This window comes from Protopterus annectens, chromosome 9.part0, assembly GCF_019279795.1.
Source record: "Protopterus annectens isolate FY-2018-M chromosome 9.part0, PAN1.0, whole genome shotgun sequence".
Taxonomy (NCBI): Eukaryota; Metazoa; Chordata; order Ceratodontiformes; family Protopteridae; genus Protopterus; species Protopterus annectens.
In genome coordinates this window covers 804000594-804021037 of record NC_056743.1, presented here as the reverse complement: position 1 = coordinate 804021037, position 20444 = coordinate 804000594, and positions in this window count along the sequence as shown.

Genomic DNA, 20444 nt, shown 5'->3' with positions numbered 1-20444 from the left:
AATGGCCTCGCCCTCTGCCCCTGTTGCAAAGCTGACTAGTAACTGGTCAGAGTTTAAGGTTTTAGTCCTATCAAGGCAGAATCTGAGCTGTCTGTGCACATCCAAGGAGTGCAGGATCCTTTCCCCTTTACTTTGAGGATTAGGGAAGATGGTTGGCAAATGGATGGCTTGGTTGTGAGCCACAGTGGACACCACTTTAGGCATAAAGGAAGGGTTAGTCCCGAGGGAAACCCTATTAGCATGGAAAATGATGAAGGGCTCCACAGCCAGTACTTGTAGCTCAGACACTCTTCTAGATGAAGTGATGGCTAGAAGCAAGGCTGTTTTCTAAAAGGAATTTTAATTCTGCTGACGCAGCAGGTTCAAAGGGGGAGGAGTGCACTTTTCCAGTACAAAGTTAAGGTCCCAAGCAGGGGTGGGTGCTCTCCTTGGTGGCCTTGAGTTGCTTGCCCCTTTAAGGAACTGTTTAAGAGGGTGGGGAAGAGAGATGGCTCAGTGTTGTAATGAGCAGAAATGGCTGAGGCATGTGTCTTAATGGAGGACAGGCCTTTGTGGAGTAGATCTGCCAAGTAATCTAGTATCAGATGCAGGGAGGGCAGAGTTGTGTCCTCATTTAGATGGAATCCATGATCAGAACCTTTTCCACTTATCAGCATGGGATCTTCTTGTACTGGGTCTTCTGGCTTCAAGAATGACATCCAGCACCTGCTTGCTTAGGGTTGCTGGGGGAGAATTCAAGGAATAAGCCAGACTGCAAGATTTAGGGTTTGCAGTTGTGGATGCAAAATCTGTCCCTCCTGCTCTCTGCAGCAGGGTTGGGTTCTGTTGTATGTGCCAGGGTGGCACTGGTGAATTGCCCTTGGTCCATCCGGTTTCATCTTTAGTAATACTCTTGCGAGAAGGGGCAGACGGGGAAAGGCATAGCTAGAGATTTATCCACTGAAAAGATAGGACATCCACTTTCCAGGCTCTGCTGTGAGGATTCCTGGTGCAGAACTTGGTGAACTGGTGGTTGTACTGGATGGCAAAAAGATCCACCTCTGGGATCCCCATTTCTGAATCAGTTGGTCTAGGAGATTTCTCCTTAGGTAGTCTGCCAGTAAGTTTTATTTCTCTGGCAGTAACTGAGCTTGCTAATGTCCAAGGCAGTGTTACACAGGGTCATGGCTAACCTGCAGAATGGGTTCCCCCTGCTTGTTGATATACCACATAACTGGAGTGGTCTTATTAGCAGTTGTCCTGGAAAGAGTAGGGATCTGAAAACTGTCAGGGCATTCTGTACAGCTAGCATCTCTTTTTGGTTGATGTACAGATAAATTTGACTTTGGCTCCAGTGGCCCTGAATACATTTGCTGTCCATGTGCGCCCCTCCGGCATAGTCAGAGTCTGTGGTTAGATTCTGGTAGCATGGGGTTGAGTAAATGGCAGTCCCTTGTGGTTGCATGCTTCTGGCCATCAAAGGAACTCTGTCCTTACACAGGGTATGATAGGAATGACCATTTCCAGGGCCTGAGAATATTAGCACCAAAGACTTTTGTAAGTACCATTGAAGTTTCTTCATATGCAGTCTTGCATATGGAATTAGCAGTATACATGAGGCCATGAACCCTAGGGCTCTCAGTATTTTTCTTGCAGATAGCTTGGTTCTGGTAGCCATTTGTTTGTAGTAGTCAGATACTTGTTTTGCTGAAGTGAAGAATGCCATCTGGGAAGTTGTGTCCAAGCTTGCTCCCAGGAATACAATCTTCACTGGGTACCAGTTTTGATCTTTTTGTTGGTGCACCCCAAGAAGTGAGGTTTTTCACAAATGTCAGGTGCTGCAGCAGCAATTTGACTGTCTGCCTGAATCAGGCAGTCATCCCAAATATGGGTAAATTTGGATATTTCTCTGCCTGCAGTACACAATGGCTGGAGCAAGGCATTTTGTGAATACTCTGGGCACAGTAGATAAGTCAAAGGGAAGGGCAGAAAACTGATGCATAGATCCTGCCCTGAAATGTAGATACTTCCTGCATGACTCCCTTATGGGGATGTGCAGATAGGCTTCTTTTAAGTCTAGGGTGACTAACCAGGCATCCTTGGCTAGCTTAGGAAGAGGCTGCTGCAGGGTAAACATTTTGAAACCACCAGGAAGGTGTTGAGAATTGAAAGATCCAGGATAGGGTGCCAAGGGCCCTATTTTCTGGGTACCAGGAATAATCTGGAGTACAATCCTTGACCCCTTTGTTCTACTGGAACCGGCTGAAGAGATCTGATATTGAGAAGGGAAAGTATTGTTTTGAGCCTCTGCCCACTGGTTTGGAAGGAGGGCTGGAAACCCACTTGGGGTTGGCAGTGAGCGGAAATGAAATTTGTACCCCTGGGATACAATGTTTAGGTCCCACCGGGTCCTGAGTGATAGACAGCTTTTTGCATGAAGGGCAAGTTTTCCCCCTAGGGGCACAAGCAATTGGGCAGGGCTGGGGAGTGGAGTAAAGTCATTGTGAGCTTTTTCCGTAAGGAGATGGCTTACCACTCCCTACTTTAGGGGTGGGGCACTCCATTGCTTAGATCTCTACATACTCTGAGACTATAGTCTATTGTCAAAAAATAAACGAAAACGAAGTCCAAGCCAAAACTAATTTATTACTGTTGGTAATAAATTTGTTTTGGCTTGGACTTCGTTTATTTTTTGACTATAGTCTATTGTCCCTGGGTCTAGTTTAAGGCCTGGAGGGGGCTGGAACAGTCCTTATTCAAAGGAGCACCTAGTAACCTAGATTTGACATGATCTGGCAAGGTCTGCTCCTTCAGCCAAGCATGTTCCCTCAGTACAGAGCCAGTGACTGCTGGCTGGCAAGATGCTTCTAGGGCATTAAAGCCACACTGCAAAGTATGATTGCCGACTTGGCTTACAGAGTACATAAGCTCCTGCAATTCTTTATTTTCTGCAGTCTGGAAAAGTTGCCACTTTTAGTAAGTTCCATGTTGATGGTACTTCAGCGTGTGAAACAAAATTCAATGCCCTAATTGCAAGAGTTGCAGAGCTATATACCTTCTTAGCCCATCTGTCCAAAGTCCTGGAATCCCTGTCCGAAGGGGTGGGATTCTTGGCTATAGTAGCCTTGATACCTTTAGGTCCCTGGGAAGTGATCTATGGGTCAGCAGTGGGATTCTTGAAAATAAATTTGTCAGGTACTCTAGTACCTAGTCAAAAAAAAAGCCAGCACCAAGAATGATAACTGTTTGAGTGTAAAAAATCAGATCAGTTTCAGCACTTTTGCCTTAATCAGTGATTACAATATAGCTAGGTCAGTCATACATTTATATATCCAGCATTAATCAATAAGACATTTAAGGCACAGTAAAGAGATATGCATCCCTATATATCATGAAAAAAATTAAAGAATTTTGTGGGAGTGCATTTAAAAGGTTACAAATGGTCATTAAGACCCAGGGAAAATAAAGACCCCAACTTGACTATCCACATTTTTTTTCATTCAATAAGCTACACCAACCCAACCTGTCACCCCATATTTTGTCAATACAAAAGCAGAATACTGCTGTTTTATGGGTGCATACATGTCTGTAAAGTTCATTGGTCATGCGTTTGTTCCTGATGTTGCCTAAATGCTGACATCCTAATTCTAAAGGGCCTAGAAGTCTGCCCAACATAAAATGAAAAGTACAGTTTTGTACCTACCATAAATGTAGATGTTCGAGGATCCACATTGCTGCAGTCATAACCTGTGGGTAGTCCGCTGTCCTCGGTCGGCCCGAATACCAAAGAGTTAGGCTGGCGTCGGTCATGGGCGCCCGGAGCTGATGTCAGTACGTAGTAGTACTTAAGCGCATGACCGACGCCATATCCTCAGTCTTTCTTGCCCCAGATGTCAGAAGGCCTTAAAAAGAAAAGGCCAGAGCCACAAAAGGAGAAAAATAATAATTATCCCCAAGGAACAATAATAACAAACAACAACAACACCCCCAAGCCAAAGAGGGGAAGGAGGGAGGGAAAATAGGACTGCAGCAATGTGGATCCTCGAACATCTACATTTATGGTAGGTACAAAACTGTACTATGTTCTTAGTCTCACATTGCTGCAGTCATAACCTGTGGGTAGAATCCCAAAGCAAAGGAAAAGGGAGGCTGGCAAACTAAAAGGCATTAGGGGCTGCTAACATGCCCTGTAAGACTGCAGTGGCAAACCCAGCCCTGGACTTGGAGAAAAGAGGGAGATAATGCTTAGTAAAAGTATGAACTGAACTCCAAGTAGCTGCTTCCAAATGTCCTTAGTAGCTACACCCCTCAAAAAAGCAGTAGAAGTGGCCGTAGCCCTAGTGGAATGAGGTCTAATCCCAGCAGGAACATTCTTCCCATGATGAGAATAACAAAAAGCAATGCAATTACCAATCCACTTTGAAATTGGTCTGCTTTGAAACAGCTTTCCCTTGTGAACCCAAAGCAAAAGTAACAAATAACTGTTGAGTCTGTCTGAACTCCTTAGTTCTGCTCAAACAACAACGTAACTGCCTGTGTATATCCAAAGAATGCAAGATTTTTTCCCCCTTATTTTGGGGATCAGCATAAAAGGTAGGCAAATGGATAGACTGGTTCAAGGCTACATTAGAAATCACTTTTGGCATGAAAGTAGGGTTAGTACGCAAAGAAACTCTATCCTTATGGAATATTAGAAATGGTTCAACTGCCATGAGAGCCTGCAATTCAGATACCCTTCTGGCAGAAGTAATGGCCAACAAAAAGGCAGTCTTCCAAGACAAAAACTTCAATTCAGACGTAGCTGCAGGTTCAAAAGGAGGCAAAGTAAGCTTCTCCAACACAATTGAGATCCCAGGAAGGAGTAGGAGCTCTACGTGGGGGTCTTATATTTTTTGCCCCTCTAAGAAATTGCTTAAACAAAGGGTGAGAAAATAAAGGAGGGTCACAATCATAGTGAGCAGAAATGGCTGCAGCATGAACCTTCACAGAGGAAAACGACAAACCCTTGTCCAGTAATTCAGTAAGGTACTGCAGTGTACAACTCAAATTAGGTACAGAGACATCAAAATCCTTTGTTGTGCTCCAAAGAAAAAACCTCTTCCATTTATCAGCATAAACTTTTCTAGTGCTAGGCCGCCTAGCTTCCAAAATGACATCCAAAACCTGCTGGGGAAGCTGAGAACCCACAGGCTCTAAAACAGAATACGCCAGGCCGTTAGATGCAGGGACTGTGAGCAAATGACTGCTTGACTGGGACAACAAATGAGGAAGCTGTGGTAAAGGCCAAGGAGGCTCCTGAATTAGACTTCTCAGCAGAGGATACCAGTGCTGACGTGGCCAATCTGGTGCTATTAAAATCATGCAAGGCTTGTCCCCTCCTGACTTTCAAGAGTACCTTGGTGAGGAGAGGCAGAGGAGGAAAAGCACAGACGTGAAGGTTGTTCCAACTGAAAGAGCGTCCACTTTCCAAGCTTTTGGGTGAAACATCCTTGTGCAAAATTTTGGTAGTTGGAAATTTAGAGGAGAAGCGAACAGATCTATGTCTGGAGTTCCCCAAGCCACTGTCAACTGTTGAAATACCTGAGGATCCAATTTCCACTCGTGGGGATCCACAATTTGTCTGCTCAATACATCTGCTAGGGAGTTCTGTGCTCCTGGCAGAAACCGTGCTTGAAGAGTGATGTGCAACCCCAGAGCAGTCTCCCACAATATCATAGCTTGTCTGCAAAGAGGGTAAGAATGGGTCCCCCCCTGCTTGTTGATGTACCACATGACTGTAGTGTTGTCTGTTTGAATCAACACCTGTCCTGGTTGAAGTAGGCCCTTGAAAGCCATCAGGCCAAACTGGACTGCTAACATCTCCATGTTGATATGCAAATGCTGTAATTTGGGAGGCCACGTGTCTTGAATCCATTTCCCATTGAAGTGTGCTCCCCAAGCCAGGTCTGAGGCATCCATCGTTAAGATCTGACTCGCCTCTGGTCGGGTCAGAGAGTCCCTTGTTTAGGTGACATTCCTGTGCCCACCACAAGAATTCCTTCTGGATGCACGGTATTATTGGAATGACAGTGTCCAAATCGTGGCAGTGTTGAGTCCATATACTTTTGAGATACCATTGTAGCTTCCTCATATGCAGTTTGGCATTGGGAAGTACCATAATGCAAGATGCCATGAACCCCAAGGCTTGAAGGACTGTCCTTGCAGTCAGCCTGGACCGTACTGATAATTGCTGGAAGTAGAGGTGAAGAGTTCTTTGTCCGGGGTCAGAAAAGCCATCTGAGAGGCTGTATTCAGTCTCACACCCAGAAAGCACATGTCCTGAGAGGGTACTAGACTGGACTTTGTTTCGTTCACAGAATACCCTAGGCACCTTAAAACTGCCATTACATACTGTAGCTGTTGAAGTAACTTGTCTTTGTCTTGAGCAAGAATCAGGCAATCGTCCAGATAAGGATAAATTTGAATTCCCCTCAGTCTTAAGAAAGCTATTACAGGAGCCAGAACCTTTGTGAACACCCTGGGCGCAGTAGATAAACCAAAGGGCAATGCAGAGAACTGATGAGAAGTGCCAGCCCGAAAACGCAGGAATCTCCTGCAGCTGGGCCTGGAATGTGAAGATAGGCCTCTGAGATCCAGAGTTACCATCCAGTGATCTTTGCCTAGCAGAGGCAGAAGTTGCTGTAATGTTAACATCTTGAACTTTGGAATGTCTAGGTATGTATTGAGAATGGACAAATCCAGGATTGGCCTCCAAGTGTTTCCTTTCTTTGGCACTAGGGATAGACGAGAATAAAACCCTAGGCCTTCTTCTGACGGAGGTACCACCTGGATTGCCCCCATCTGTAAAAGCAAAGAAATTTGTTCCTGAGCCTCCAGCCTTTGCCGAGGAGGTACATCTGGCATGCCTTTGAAAGGGGGAAAAGTGTGAAAATAAAACTTGTAGCCTTGATTTATTATGTCCAACACCCATTTGTCCTGGGTGACCAAATGCCAATTTTGCTTGAAGTGCCAACTTTCCCCCTAGAGGAGCTGCCAGAAAGGAAGGATCTGGCAGCTGGAGATGCAGGTCATTGGGTCTGTTTACGAAAAGGCTGACCCCTGCCCTCACCAAAAGATTGTGCAGGAGAACTCCAAGTCCTAGGTCTGAAAGAACCCTGAGCGTGAGCCCTGCCCCTACCACGTCTAGATCTGCCCTTAGACTGAAAATCTGAAGGGTAAGACCATCCCCTAGCAGGCCAATTCCTGCTAAACTTAGGGGGCTGCACTTGCAAAAATTCCTTAACTGTCTGCATAGACTTAGCTTTATCTTCCATCTTTTTCAAAACCGACTCCACAGGGGAACCAAAAAGAACTTCAGATTGAAGGGGAGCATCCAAAATCCGAGCTTTAACATGTTCTGACAAATTTTGATCTTTAAGCCAGGCAGCCTGAAGGGCATCGAGACCACACTGCAGGGAATGTTTACCAACCTGATCTGAAGCATGAACCAAGTCCTGCAACTCCTTACACTCTATACCCTCAGATAAAGCATCTACCTTAGATTTCAATTGACCTAACAGAAAGTTCTGATACTTCAGCATATGGAATTGGCAATTTAAAGCCCTCATAGCTAACGTAGAAGAGGTGTACACTTTTTTACCCCACCTATCCAACACTCTAGAATCTTTATCCAAAGGAACTGGATTCTTAACCACAGAAGCCCTGACACCCTTAGGCCCTTGGATAATAGTTTCCGGGTCAGCTCTAGGGCTCTTATACAAATATTTATGCGCCTCTGGAACTCTGTAATACCCGTCTGGTTTGACAGGGGCAGGGGGTAAAGAATCAGGATTAAGGGAAGCTTCAGAAAAGACATCCTGAACAACATCTAAAACAGGGGGAATTGCCAAACGTCTATGTTGTGGCAAAAACAAAAATTCCCTAAGCCTCTTACGAGAATCTGAAAAATCCTGACCTTCCCACTTGAAATGCTCCCTCATGGAATGCAAGGTTTCAGAAAAGGAAAAATCCTCTGGAGAAGCAGGACAGGAATCCTCTGCATCCGAATCAGAATAGGGAGGAAAATCCTGAATATCCTCAGCTGAGGACTCAGAGTAATCTGAGGAATGTTCCATTCCCTCTAAATCTGTCTCCACCCTAGGCCTCTTCTCTGGAGGGGGCATAAAACCCCGGATCAAAGTAATCAAATCCTCTGCCATTTTCAACATATGCTTTTTAGGAACAGAACCCGAAGAACCAGGGCTGTGGCCCGTACCAGAAATACCAGGTCTAGCCTTAGCAGGGCCTTTAGTGACTGAAGTAGAAGGCCTAATAACCTTTTGTAAGGATGGAACCACAGAAACTTGAGATGCACCCTCGGCCTGACCTAACTCCTGAGAGGCCAACTCCTGCAAATTTAAAGGTTCCCCCTGGGATTCAGCCGAGACCTCGGCTGGATCCACAGATTCAACCGTAGATTCCATAGAACCGGCGTCCGCAACAGACTCATCCGGTTTAGACCTTAAGGATTTATCTTTTTGCTTTTTTGCGGTAGCGGGCGTCTGAGAATCAGACGGCATGTTGTAGTTACACCGCTTACCGAAAACAAGCCTAGCACAGTCTAATCTGCGTTTAATGGTGCGCTTATTAAATCTAGCGCAAAAGCGACACCCGACTACATCGTGTTCAGGCCCTAAGCAAGGAATACAGAGAGAATGATAGTCCCTATGAGGTATCTGTTTCCCACAAGAAATACAATTAACTTTTTCTGACATCCGGATTAACTGAGGCAAGAAAAGACAAAAATTTTCCCCAATGGGGTACTTAGCCCAACTTGGTCTTCAGTCTGAAACTCGAAAACTGAAAATTTCAGAACGGCACTTGCAAACGCTGCTTCGGACCACGCGGCAAGAAAGACTGAGGACATGGCGTCGGTCATGCGCTTAAGTACTACTACGTACCGACGTCAGCTCCGGGCGCCCATAACCGATGCCAGCCTAACTCTTTGGTATTCGGGCCGACCGAGGACAGCAGACTACCCACAGGTTATGACTGCAGCAATGTGAGACGAAGAACATCGGGTAAAGCTAAATAGACCCAGTCTGTACTACAATTTGTAAAATGTTTGATCCTGTATACAATTTTTACTGGTAAACTCAGATTTTAACATACGTTTACAAAAACAGCAATGCCCACAGGAGAATGATCCACTCAATTTTTCTCCTGCATAGGGTCCCTTTCTGTCCTAGACTTATAACTGTTAAGGTGAGAGCCTAACATTCTACCTCTACGATACGAGAACTTATATTCATCTGGAAGGTGATTGGATAGTTCATTTGCCATGAGAATATTAGCTTTTAATTGCATTTCTAATGGCGTGAATGTTCCTACCATATGTGGTTGTAAATCTAAGTATTTTCTGATGGTGATGTTTTGCCATATTTCAATAATTCTGTCCTATCCTGCCCCATGACCCAGTTACTGGCTGTTATACATCCAGGTTTATAGCCTCTCGCCTTAAACCTGTGTATAAAGTCATTTTTGTGATGTTCAGTCATTCTGGGAGGAACAAATCCTTTTGATATGAAGGAATTGGGACTTGGGAATATTCCTAATGATGTGATCAGATTGTAGGCTCGCAGCTTCAAGACGACTTATATTGTGGATATTTTCGGAATACCTGGGTTGACAGTACTCCAATTTCTACAAATGTCAACATCCACAAAATGAATTTGACTGTGCATGTTGAGCGTAAATTCAATACCCCACTTAGTAGTTGAGGTATTGAACAAACTCCAAAAGATAGTGTCCACTCGCCAAACTAACCAGTCATCCAGGTATCGCTGCCAAATATCCATCTCACCCAAAAAATGTGTAGCTCATATACAAGGAATTCTTCCAAGTAACCCATATAGATCTGCATAAATGGGGGCAAAGGATGCCCCCATAACTGTACCTCACACCTGCCAACAACATTCCTTCTGAAAGTAAGACTTTTGTAAGGACATGTTCTGCCATACAGAACAAATGTATTGAAACCAGGAGGATAAAGGTTTGCTTTTTGGAGCCAATATTCAAGAGCCTGAAGCCCAGCCCAATGTGGAATGTTTGTGTACATGGCCATAGCATCCAATGTACACATAATCCATCCTGGTTCCAATTGATTATCAATTAGAGTTCTGAGGAATTCAGTCATGTCTGAGCCTAGACCTAACAATTTTGAGAAGTGACCAAGTACTTAGTACGAAATTCTGATGAGGGTCCTGTAAGTGAGCCCATACCAGATACTATTGGTCTACCAAGTGGTTTCTGCAAATTATGAATTTTTGGTAGCAAATAAAAGTATGTCTGAGGATCTTCCACTGAGATGTTGCGAAACTGCTACACTAAATCCGTTCCTCAGCCAATTCCAAGAAGGAATCAATTTCCTTAAAACAGATCAAGAGGCATTGGCATATGTTTGCCATAAGTTGCCTGTATGCCTCTGATAAATAGTCCATGTCCATAACGACTGCTCTTTCCTTGTCGGCTGGAATAATGACTATGTTGTGATTATTTCTCAGTTCCCGAAGAGCTGTGTGTTCAGCCTGACAAGTTGACCCAACATACAAGTTTCATATCCATGAAAATGTAAATCTGAGAAAAGGTTTTTGAAATACTCAACATGTTTACCCATCAGGGGCTGAAACGGATTTTTTGAATTTGAAATCAGTAGATTGAGAGATCTGTTGACCAAAATATAACAGCCGACAAAATGACAGCATCTTTAACCACGCTATCCTCGTGTACATAAAAACCAGGAACATAAGTTAATCCTTTAAGGAGTTTTAATTTCTGTTTCAGATAGTACTACAGAGAAATATTCAATACATTTGACTGTTCAAATATTTGGGAATCATTTGCAGCAATGTTTCCAGATTTTCTATATTTGTGTTCTCCCACCCGTGTCCTAGATCTAAAGGGGCTGCAACATTTCTCTGTTTCTTATGAGCTGAGACCCCTGAACAAGCATTTGTTCCATGTCAGTTAGAAGACTCCTCCCCTGAGGTACTGCTAGTCAGTTTTGGATTTCTTTAATATTGATCTAGGTCCTTCTCTTTGGCCTAGCCTTGCTAGGTTCATCTGAGAAGGTAACATTTTTTTCTAAATCCAAAAGGTTTACCTTGCTCATAGTCCCTCAAATCTGAGACTTACACATTTTTTTTGTTTCTGAAGTTTCTCCATCACAAGTAAATCTTTAGTTTGTGAAGACATTCCTGATACTGGGTCTGACCCTCGTATGCCTTAATTTCTTCACAAATCTGTTGGGTTTCTATATTTGTCTGGATTGAACTTTCATAAAGGACAATATCCCGACAAAAGACATGGTTCCATCATGCTGTGCTTGTGCCCATTCCTCATTTAACATATCAGGGTTGTTAACAAGGTTGCAGCCTAATTCCAAGACCTCTAGGGGTTATGTTTTTAACAGTATAGTCTTTGAATAGTTTAAGATGCCAAACTGAACTATGTAAATTAGTCATGCTTTTGGTCAGTTTGGAAAAAAGGCTCCTACATAAATCATTAGTATCCCTAACTTCACTTATGCTGGTATTAGTATTCTGTGTGGATACCAAACAGCTCATCATTTTAGTCCACTGAACCCCTTGCAAAATGGTTACCAAATCCATATTGAATGCACTTCAGATTGTTAGCAAATATGGAACTTGTACTGTAGGCAGCCAAAAATGAAACCATGTTAAAAAACATGCCACCCTAATTGCCAAAGAAAAAATGCCAGTGGGTTCACTTATACTATTTTGTGCTAAACATAAGTTTACATGAATGGTTGGGTCTTAGTTTTTTTCTACTAATAGTTTATGTATATCACCCTGTAACATACCACAGCATCATAAATGTACAATATCAAAACACACAATCCCTAACACTATTGTGAAGCATATTCCTCAAATGTCTAAAATACAAGCAGCTGTATTTTAGACACATTTGAGATGTATACTTCGTGTGCGATTGCACCATATGTACAATAATATCTATACAACAGTCTGGGTTGAATCTGTTGAATACAACCATTACTACATCAGGGGATACTATTGCAACCACTTATGCTACAGTTACAGGGTGATCTACATATACTATTTTGTGCTGAACATAAGTTTACATGAATGGTTGGGTCTTGTTAGACTAGAGATTTTTTTCTCTACTAACAGTTTAAGTAAGCAATTAGGGTGGCATGTATAACATGGTTTCATTTTTGGCTGCCTAGAGTGAAAGTTCCACATTTGCCAACATTAATCTGAGGTGTATTCAATATGGATTTCGTAACCATTTTTGCAAAGGTTACCAGCAGACCAAAAAGATCAGCTATTTGGTATCCACACAGATACTACCAGCAGAAGTGAAATTAGGGATCCCAATGAATTATGCAAGAGCCTTTTTTCCAAACTGACCAAAAGAATTTACGCAGTTCAATTTGGCATCTTAAACTATTCAAAGTCTATACTGTTAGAAACATGACCCCTAGCGGTCTTAGAACTGGGGTGAAACTTTACCAACCCTGATATGTTAAATGAGGAATGGGCACATGCACAGCATGATGGAACCATGTCTGGTCAGGATATTGTCCTTTTTATGAACGTTCAATCCAGACAAATATAATAGAAACCCAACAGATTTGTGAAGAAATTAAGGCATGAGGGTCAGACCCAGTATCAGGAATGTCTTCACAAACTAAAGATTTAATTGATGGAAAAAAAAAAACTTCAAACAAAAAATTGCACAAGTTTCAAAGAGATTTGAGGGACTGAGCAAGGTAAACCTTTTGGATTTAGAAAGTGTTACCTTCTCAGATTGGGAACATAGCAGGGCTAGGCCAAAGAGCAAGAGACCTAGATAAAGAAATCCAAAACTGACTACAGCAGTACCTCAGGGGAGGAGTCCTCTAACGGACATGAAAAATGCTTGCTCAGGGGTCCCCAGCTCATACGAAACAAAAAAATGTTGCAACCCCTTTAGATCTAGGACACAGAGGTGGGAGAAAACATCACAAATGTAGAAAATCTGGAAACAGTTACAAATGAGGATTCCCAAATAGTTGGTCAAATGTATTTAATATTTCATCTGTAGTACTATCTGAAACCAGGATTAAGTTGCGTACTCACCATAACGTTCCATCTGAGTAGGTAAACTTCATTTGTCAGCAACCTATGGGTATCTGATCCACATCGGATCAGAGCCGGCAGCTTCAAACAGCTAAGATCAGAGCTCAAAGCTTCCTCTCCCTTTACCCATAACCCCCTGCTATCCCTTCCTGACCTCAGAGTTTGCTTATCAGCATAAAAAATATAGAACACCAAAGAACCATCTCCAAACTCTAACCTAAAGACAATACGCAATGACAAGCAGGATTCTATCCATATGGATCAGGGGGACAGAGGGGGGGGTAGGTTGCTAACAAATGAAGTTTAGCAACTCAGATGGAACATTATGGCGAGTACATAACTTCTTAATCTGTAGTTAACTTAATTTGTGCATCAGCCTATGGGACAGAGTCCCAGCTACCCAATTCTTGGGAGGTCCTCATGGAAGGATATTAGAGCACTGCAGAGCCAAAGGATGCTCTCCCTCTAGAGACAATATCCAATTTGTAATGGTTTATGAATGGATGAGGTGAAGCCCAAGTGGCTGCTGAACAAATGTCATCCAACGACCCCCTAGATCGAAAAGCAGCAGAGGTAGAGATAGAGTGGGCATGGACATCTTGAGATGCAGACCAGCCAGAACTCCCATAAGCCAAAAGGATACATTGTGAGATCCATCTGGACAAAGTGACTTGATACAGGTTTTCCCAAAGTGGGTTTAGCAAAGGATACAAAAAGCTGGTCTGATTTCCTGTGATCAGCTGTCCTGTGCAAATAAATCAGTTGCCTGTGTACGTCTAAAGAGTGCAGTTTGTATTCACCTTTATTCTGGTAATTTGGAAAGAAGACTGGTAAATTAATAGATTGGTTGATATTAGACTCCAAAGCAATTTTGGTCAGAAAGGAGGGATTGGTCCTGAGTGAAACTTTGTGAAATATTAAATATGGTGGCTTGGCACAAAGGGCTTGACGTTCCGAAACCCTTCTGGCCGAAGTGATGGCAACAAGAAGTCTTCCAAGATAAGTATTTCAGATCCACTGAAGTTGCAGGCTCAAAGGGAGTAAGAGACTGAAGAACAAGGAGGGACTGCATGCTTAACCAGAGGCCTTAAAAGGAAAGTGCCTTTTAGGAAGGTCTTACATAATTTAGATGGAGTCAAAGGGCCGAGATCACTCCCGACATGATAGTGAGACTGCAGCCAGCTGGACTTTGACCACAGAAGAGCTAGCACCTTGGTCGATTAAGCCTGAAAGAAAATCTAACACTGCTGGCAGCGGAGCTGTAAAGGGATCTAAGTTTTGACTCTCCTCCCAAATAGAAAAACGCTTTCATTTACTATTATAAATCCTTCTCAGACTGCTTGTGAGCGGCTACTAATATAGCCTCGACAGGGGAAGAGATACCGGGAGTCCTATTAGTGGAACTGGATCAACCAAGCTGTCAGCTTGGTTGTCCAGGTTTGGAATTGACAGGCCTGGTGGGTGAGAGATCAGATCCGGGATGGGATCTAGAATCCATGGGGGATTCACTAATGAGACCATAGATAGGAGAACCAAGGTTGAGGTGGCCAGAATGGGGCAATGAGGATTATTCTGCTCCTGAACTGTTGGGCTTTCTGTAAGAACTTTAGCATCAGGGGAAGAGGAGGGTAAGCATAAAGTAGACCGGGTGGCCAAACATGCACCAGAGCGTCTCAGGGGATTCCCCGGATGGGGGAATTAGAGCGAAGTAGTCACTGCACTTTGCGTTCAAAGGCGAGGCGAAAAGATCGCAGTGAGGTTGACCCCACTTTAAGATTAACTTCACTACTCTGGGGTTCAGAGACCACTCGTACGGTGAGAATGATTCAACTCAGCCTGCCAAGATGTTGGACCTGCCTGGAATGAGCGTAGCTATAAGAAAGCGGCTGTTAGATATCGCCCATTCCCACACTCTCATGGCCTCCTGACAAAGTGGATAGGACCTGGTTCTCCCTTGTTTGTTGATATACCAGACAACCGACATTGTCAGTCTGAATCGCAATTGTCCAAGGGAAGAAGGCTGTGAAGTGCTTGCAACGCCAAAAGCACCGCTCATCTCTAGGATATCGATATGTAAAAAGATCTCCGAATGGGTCCATGTGCCTTAGACAGTCCTGCTCATGCAGTGCCCCCCCCCACCAGAGGCGAGAATTGCCCATGGTCACCGTGGCTAAAGGGAACACAGAAGGGGTGCCCTTTCTGGAGGTCCGGGGACTGGAGCCACCATGAGGGCTTTCCTGCAAACCCTGCTGAGGGGACTGGGAAGCTCAGGGGATGTCACAGGAGGGACCATTGGACTTGCAAGGTTCATTGAAGAACTCTTATTCAAGCGCGCCAAGGGGAAAAGGTTGATAGTTGCTGCCATAGAGCCCAACACCCTCAGGACCAATTCCGCAGAGGGAGCTGGGGATTGAAGTAGGGCCAATATGTGGAGTTTTGAGTTCAAAGCCGGTCCGGAGTCAAGAAGGCTAGAAGCTGGTTTGTGTTCAATCTGGCTCCAATGAAACCTAGGATTTGGGTTGGAAGGGATGATTTTTTGATGTTGATCAACAGCCGGGGAGCTAGATGGAGAAAGTAGTCTCTGGCTGCGCATAGTAGATGCCTGGTGGGGGCAGTCAGGATCCAGTCCAGGTACAGAAAGACCTGAATTCCCTGGAGTCTCAGGTGGGCCGCTACAACTGTCAAGACCTTGAACACCCTGGGGGCTGTGGTGAGACCAAAGGGAAGGACCCTGAACCGGTAATGGCTGGCTCCCAGCCGGAAGCAGAGAAACCTCCTGGATAGTCTGTCCATCAAAATGTAGTACGCATCTTCGAGGTCTACGGAGCACATCCAGTCGTTCTCCTACAGAAGTGGGAGAATGGATTGGAGAGTGACCATCCGGAACTTTTCTTTGGCTACGGACAGGTTTAGGAAGGACAAGCAGAGGATTGGTCTCAAAGTCCCCCGTCTTTTTTGGCAACAAGAAGAACCTGGAGTAAAAGCCTGATCTGGACTGCTCTGGGAGGATGTGCTGGATTGCTCTTTTCTAGCAGCTGGAGGATTTCCTTGGCTGCCGCCTCCCTTTGATTGGGTGGGACATTGGGGAGGCTCCGGGGAGGGGGATTGAGAAAAGGGATCGTGTAGCCTCTGGATAGGATCTGAAGCACCCAGCGATCTGTTGTAATGGACTCCCAAGCTGCTAGGTGCCTTGAGAAACGCCCCCGACTGCCTCCAGAGTGGAGCAGTCTGGTAACCCTTCAGGGTTGCTGCGTGGGCCGATCAGAGAAAGGTTCTCTGGACCAGAAGTTCTTCGGACCCCTTCTGCCTCCAGGGCGGCGCCCACTCGGTCCTCTGCCTCTGAAGGACGAAGGGTCCAGAGCGAAATGGGATTGCTGATACTTCTGGAATCACATCTGTCCCTTTTGGTTCCTAGAGAAGGACCTCTGGGGAGCAGAGAAGCAGACTCAGACTGCAGACGTCTTAGTCTCTCGCTCTGGACCAATGCATCATGTACGGTCTTGCCAAAAAGGGCAGAACCATCAAACGGGGCATTTGCGAATGACGCCTTGAAGGGTTCAGTGAAATCAGTGATGGGAGCCACATCTGTTGCTGTAGGAACGCCCGCTCTAGCGGCTCCTTCGTGGCATAGGATAGTAACTGCATAGAGGTAGATAGATTTGTGTGGCCATTCAGGTTGAGAACACTATCCTCCGCTGACATGGTCTGGGGGCGACCCAGCATATTCTTTAATGAGATACCACTGGAGTCGTATCACGTGTGCCATACAATTCAGCGACCTCACAGAGAAGGTGGCTGAAGTGAACACCAGCTTCCCCAGACGGTCCATCGTCAGATTCCTTGTCTGGAGGATGGACCACGGGACTCTCCTGGGCCAGTTCCCTTTTGGTGGCAGCTGCCAACATGGCATCTACCAGGGCTCCCTTGCTCCAACATAACTTATCTGAAGGGGGGCTGAGGATTTTCAGGCCTCTTTGGAATGGGCTCCACAGTGTCCGGTTCCTTCCACGTCCTGGTAGTAATCAGGTCTACCAGGGGGTCAGTGGGAGGCAACACCGAAGAGGTAGATGGGCCTGCATCAAATGCCTCCAGAAACATTCTCCTCAGAGGAGAGTTTTGGGGCTGACCACCCCCCATCTGATCCGAAGCATCTCCATGTCTCCGAAGAAGTCTTTGGGGGGGTGACCTTGGGGAACCTTCCCCTTCCCTCCAAGTCTGTGTCCTCTGTCAAGAACTCAGGTGAGTCCAAGTGCCTCCTTTTGCACTTGCGTTTGTGAGGACCCTCCTCTGGGGGGGCTGTCTGAGGAGGCCTCACCAGCTACATCCTGTTCCAGCAAGGGAACAATCTGGGACGTTTGTGCAGGCTGTCCCTGGGACCGGGTGATGGAAGGTATACCAGTCTGAGGGAGTGCAGGGTGGAGCCGTAGCCGAAGCCAGGGGCCTGGAGTCCCTTGACAATACCCTCTCCACAACATCGAACACTGGAGAGCTGCTCCCTATCGGATCAGAGAGCAGACCTTCTCTCGGATCCGATGTGCGGATCGGGGCTGAGGTGGTCGGAGCCATAGGGCCAGCATGCTCCGACTGCAGAGCCGAAGTCATACCGACACCTCCGGATCCGAAGATCAGCTCTTTGCTCCGAGAGCTGGGATCCGAAGAAATGGGACCCGACTGGCTCCGATGGCACCCTCGAGTCTAAGTACCGGACACTATCGGCACTGATGCTCCCCCAGCTCCAATGCTACCTGGCTCAGAGCCCCAATAGTGGGTTGGAGAAGGAGCAATCTGGGTGAAAAGGGGGTAGAGCTCCACCCCGGTTGGGGGAGGCAGGAGCACTCCCATCTGCCTCTGGGCCTGGAGGAACCTACGCATCATCCGGTCCAAGTCTGCATCGGAGATGCTATGGGTACACCTAGACGAGGCCACAGAGGCGGGCTGGGAATGCAGCCTCGATGACCTCGAAGGCGACCGGGTCTCCTCCGGCAAGAAACAGGGAGATAGAGGCCATAGGTGGAGAAGCTTGCTTTGATGGCAGCGCCGAGGAAGAGGTCTCGGCCCGCCCCTTGTGATGCTTCTGCTTCTCCTTCCTAGCTTCTCTCCTCTTGGCCAAGGGTGGGAGGGTGAGTCCCGGCCAGAGGGAGAGAAGGTGGAGCTGCCGAAGCCTCGGCAGAAACCAGAGGGGCCGGAGGACGAAGCAGAGTCTGGGGGCAACAGTCCTGCCAGAATCAGCTTCTACCTCCTGTCCCTGATGGCCCTGGGGTTGCTGCAAATAGTGCAGCCCGAAGTGAGATGTTCACCCCCAAAGCAAATAACGCACAGAGTGTGGCCATCCGCTGGGGAAAGCTTATGGCCACACTGTACATTTAGAAAAGAAAGATTTGGGCGCCTCAGACATATTGAACCTACACACACTAGGCCCCAAAAACGGACACACCTTAACACACACGGGGAGGGAATACACTAATACTAACAAAACAGAGGTACGCTAACCTAAATAGGAGAAATTTTTTTTTAAAGAAAAATGCAAAAAGGATTTTCCTCAAAACTCCTGAGCCTGAAAAAGCTCATTCAAAGCTGCTGTTGAGAACCACAGCAAATAAGATCTGGGATCAGGAAGGGATAGCAGGGGGTTATGGGTAAAGGGGAGGAGCTTGGAGCTCAGATCTTAGCTGTTTGAAGCTGCCGGCTCGGATCCGATATGGATCCGATACCCATAGGTTGATGCACAAATGAAGACTACTTCAGATCATATGTTCATAAGGATAGTGTGGTTAAAGATGGTGTCATTTTGTCAGCTGTTAAATTTAAAACTTTTTTGTTCAACAGAACACTCACAGATTTCAGATTCAAAAAAATCAGTTTTCAGCCCCCAGTGGATAAACATGTTGCAGTATTTCAAAAATCTGTTCTCCAAGATTTACATTTTCATGGTTATGAAATTTGTATGTTGGTCACTTGTCAGGGGCTGAATAGCTCTTCAGGAACTGAGAAATCTGTCATTATTCCAGCCAACAAGGGAGGAGCAGTCGTTATGGACCTGGACTACTATTTGAGGCATACAGACAACATAAGAATGGCAAACATATGCCAATGCCTCTTGATCAGACTGACCATTTTAAGGAAATTGATTCCTTCTTGGAATTGGCTAAGGAAGGGATTATTAGTGCATGTTTCAGAAAATCTCAAAGTAGAAGATCCTCAGAGAGATGCTTTGCTACCAAAAATTCATAAAAATTTGCAGAAGCCACCTGGTAGAACAGTTATCTGGTATGGGCTCACTTAAGGAACCCTTGTCAGAATTCTTACTAAGTACAGCCACTTCTCAAAATGGTTAGGTCTAGGCTCAAAAACAGCTGAATTCCTCAGAATTCTAAGTGATAATCAATTGGAACCAGGATGGATTATGTGTACATTGGATGTTACGCCCCCATACACAGTCCACATTGGGCTGGGCTTGAGGCTCTAATATTGGCTCCAAAAAAGCAAACATGTCATTACAAAAAATATCTACTTTCAGGATTGGCAAGTGCGAGGTACAGCTATGGGGCATCCTTTGCCCCCATTTATGTGCATCTCTTTATGGGTTACTTGTAAGAACTTGTGTATGATGAGCTACACTTTTTTTGGGCAAGATGGATATTTGGCGGCGATACCTGGACTGTTGGTTAGTTTGGCAGGTGGACACAGAATATCTGAGTTTGTTCAATACCTCGACAATAAGTAGGGTATTGAATTTACTCAACATGCATCAACAAATTCATTTTCTGGATGTTGAGATTTGTAGAAATACAGAATACACTGTCGACCCAGATATTCTGAAAATATCCACAATACAAGTCTTGAAGCTACGAGCCTACATCCTGATCACATCATTAGGTATATTCCCAAGTCCCAATTCCTTCTTATCAAAAGGATTTGTTACTCCCAGAATGACAATGAACATCACAAAAATGACTTGACACAGGTTTAAGGCGAGAGGCTATAAACCTAGGCATATTATAACAGCCAGTAACTGGGCCACAGGGCAGGATAGAACAGTATTGAAATATCATAGCAAAACATCACCATCAGAAAATACTTAGATTTACAACCACATATGGCAAGAACATTCATGCCATTAGAAATGCAATTAAAAACTGGCATATTCTCATGGCAAATGAGGAACTATCCAATCTCCTTCCAGATGAATGCAAGTTCATACCGTAGAGAACAAATGTTAGGATCTCACCTTAACCATTATAAATCTAGGACAGAAAGGGACCCTATGCAGGATAAACTATCACAAGAGAAAAATTGATTGGATCATTCTCCTGTGGGCATTGCTCT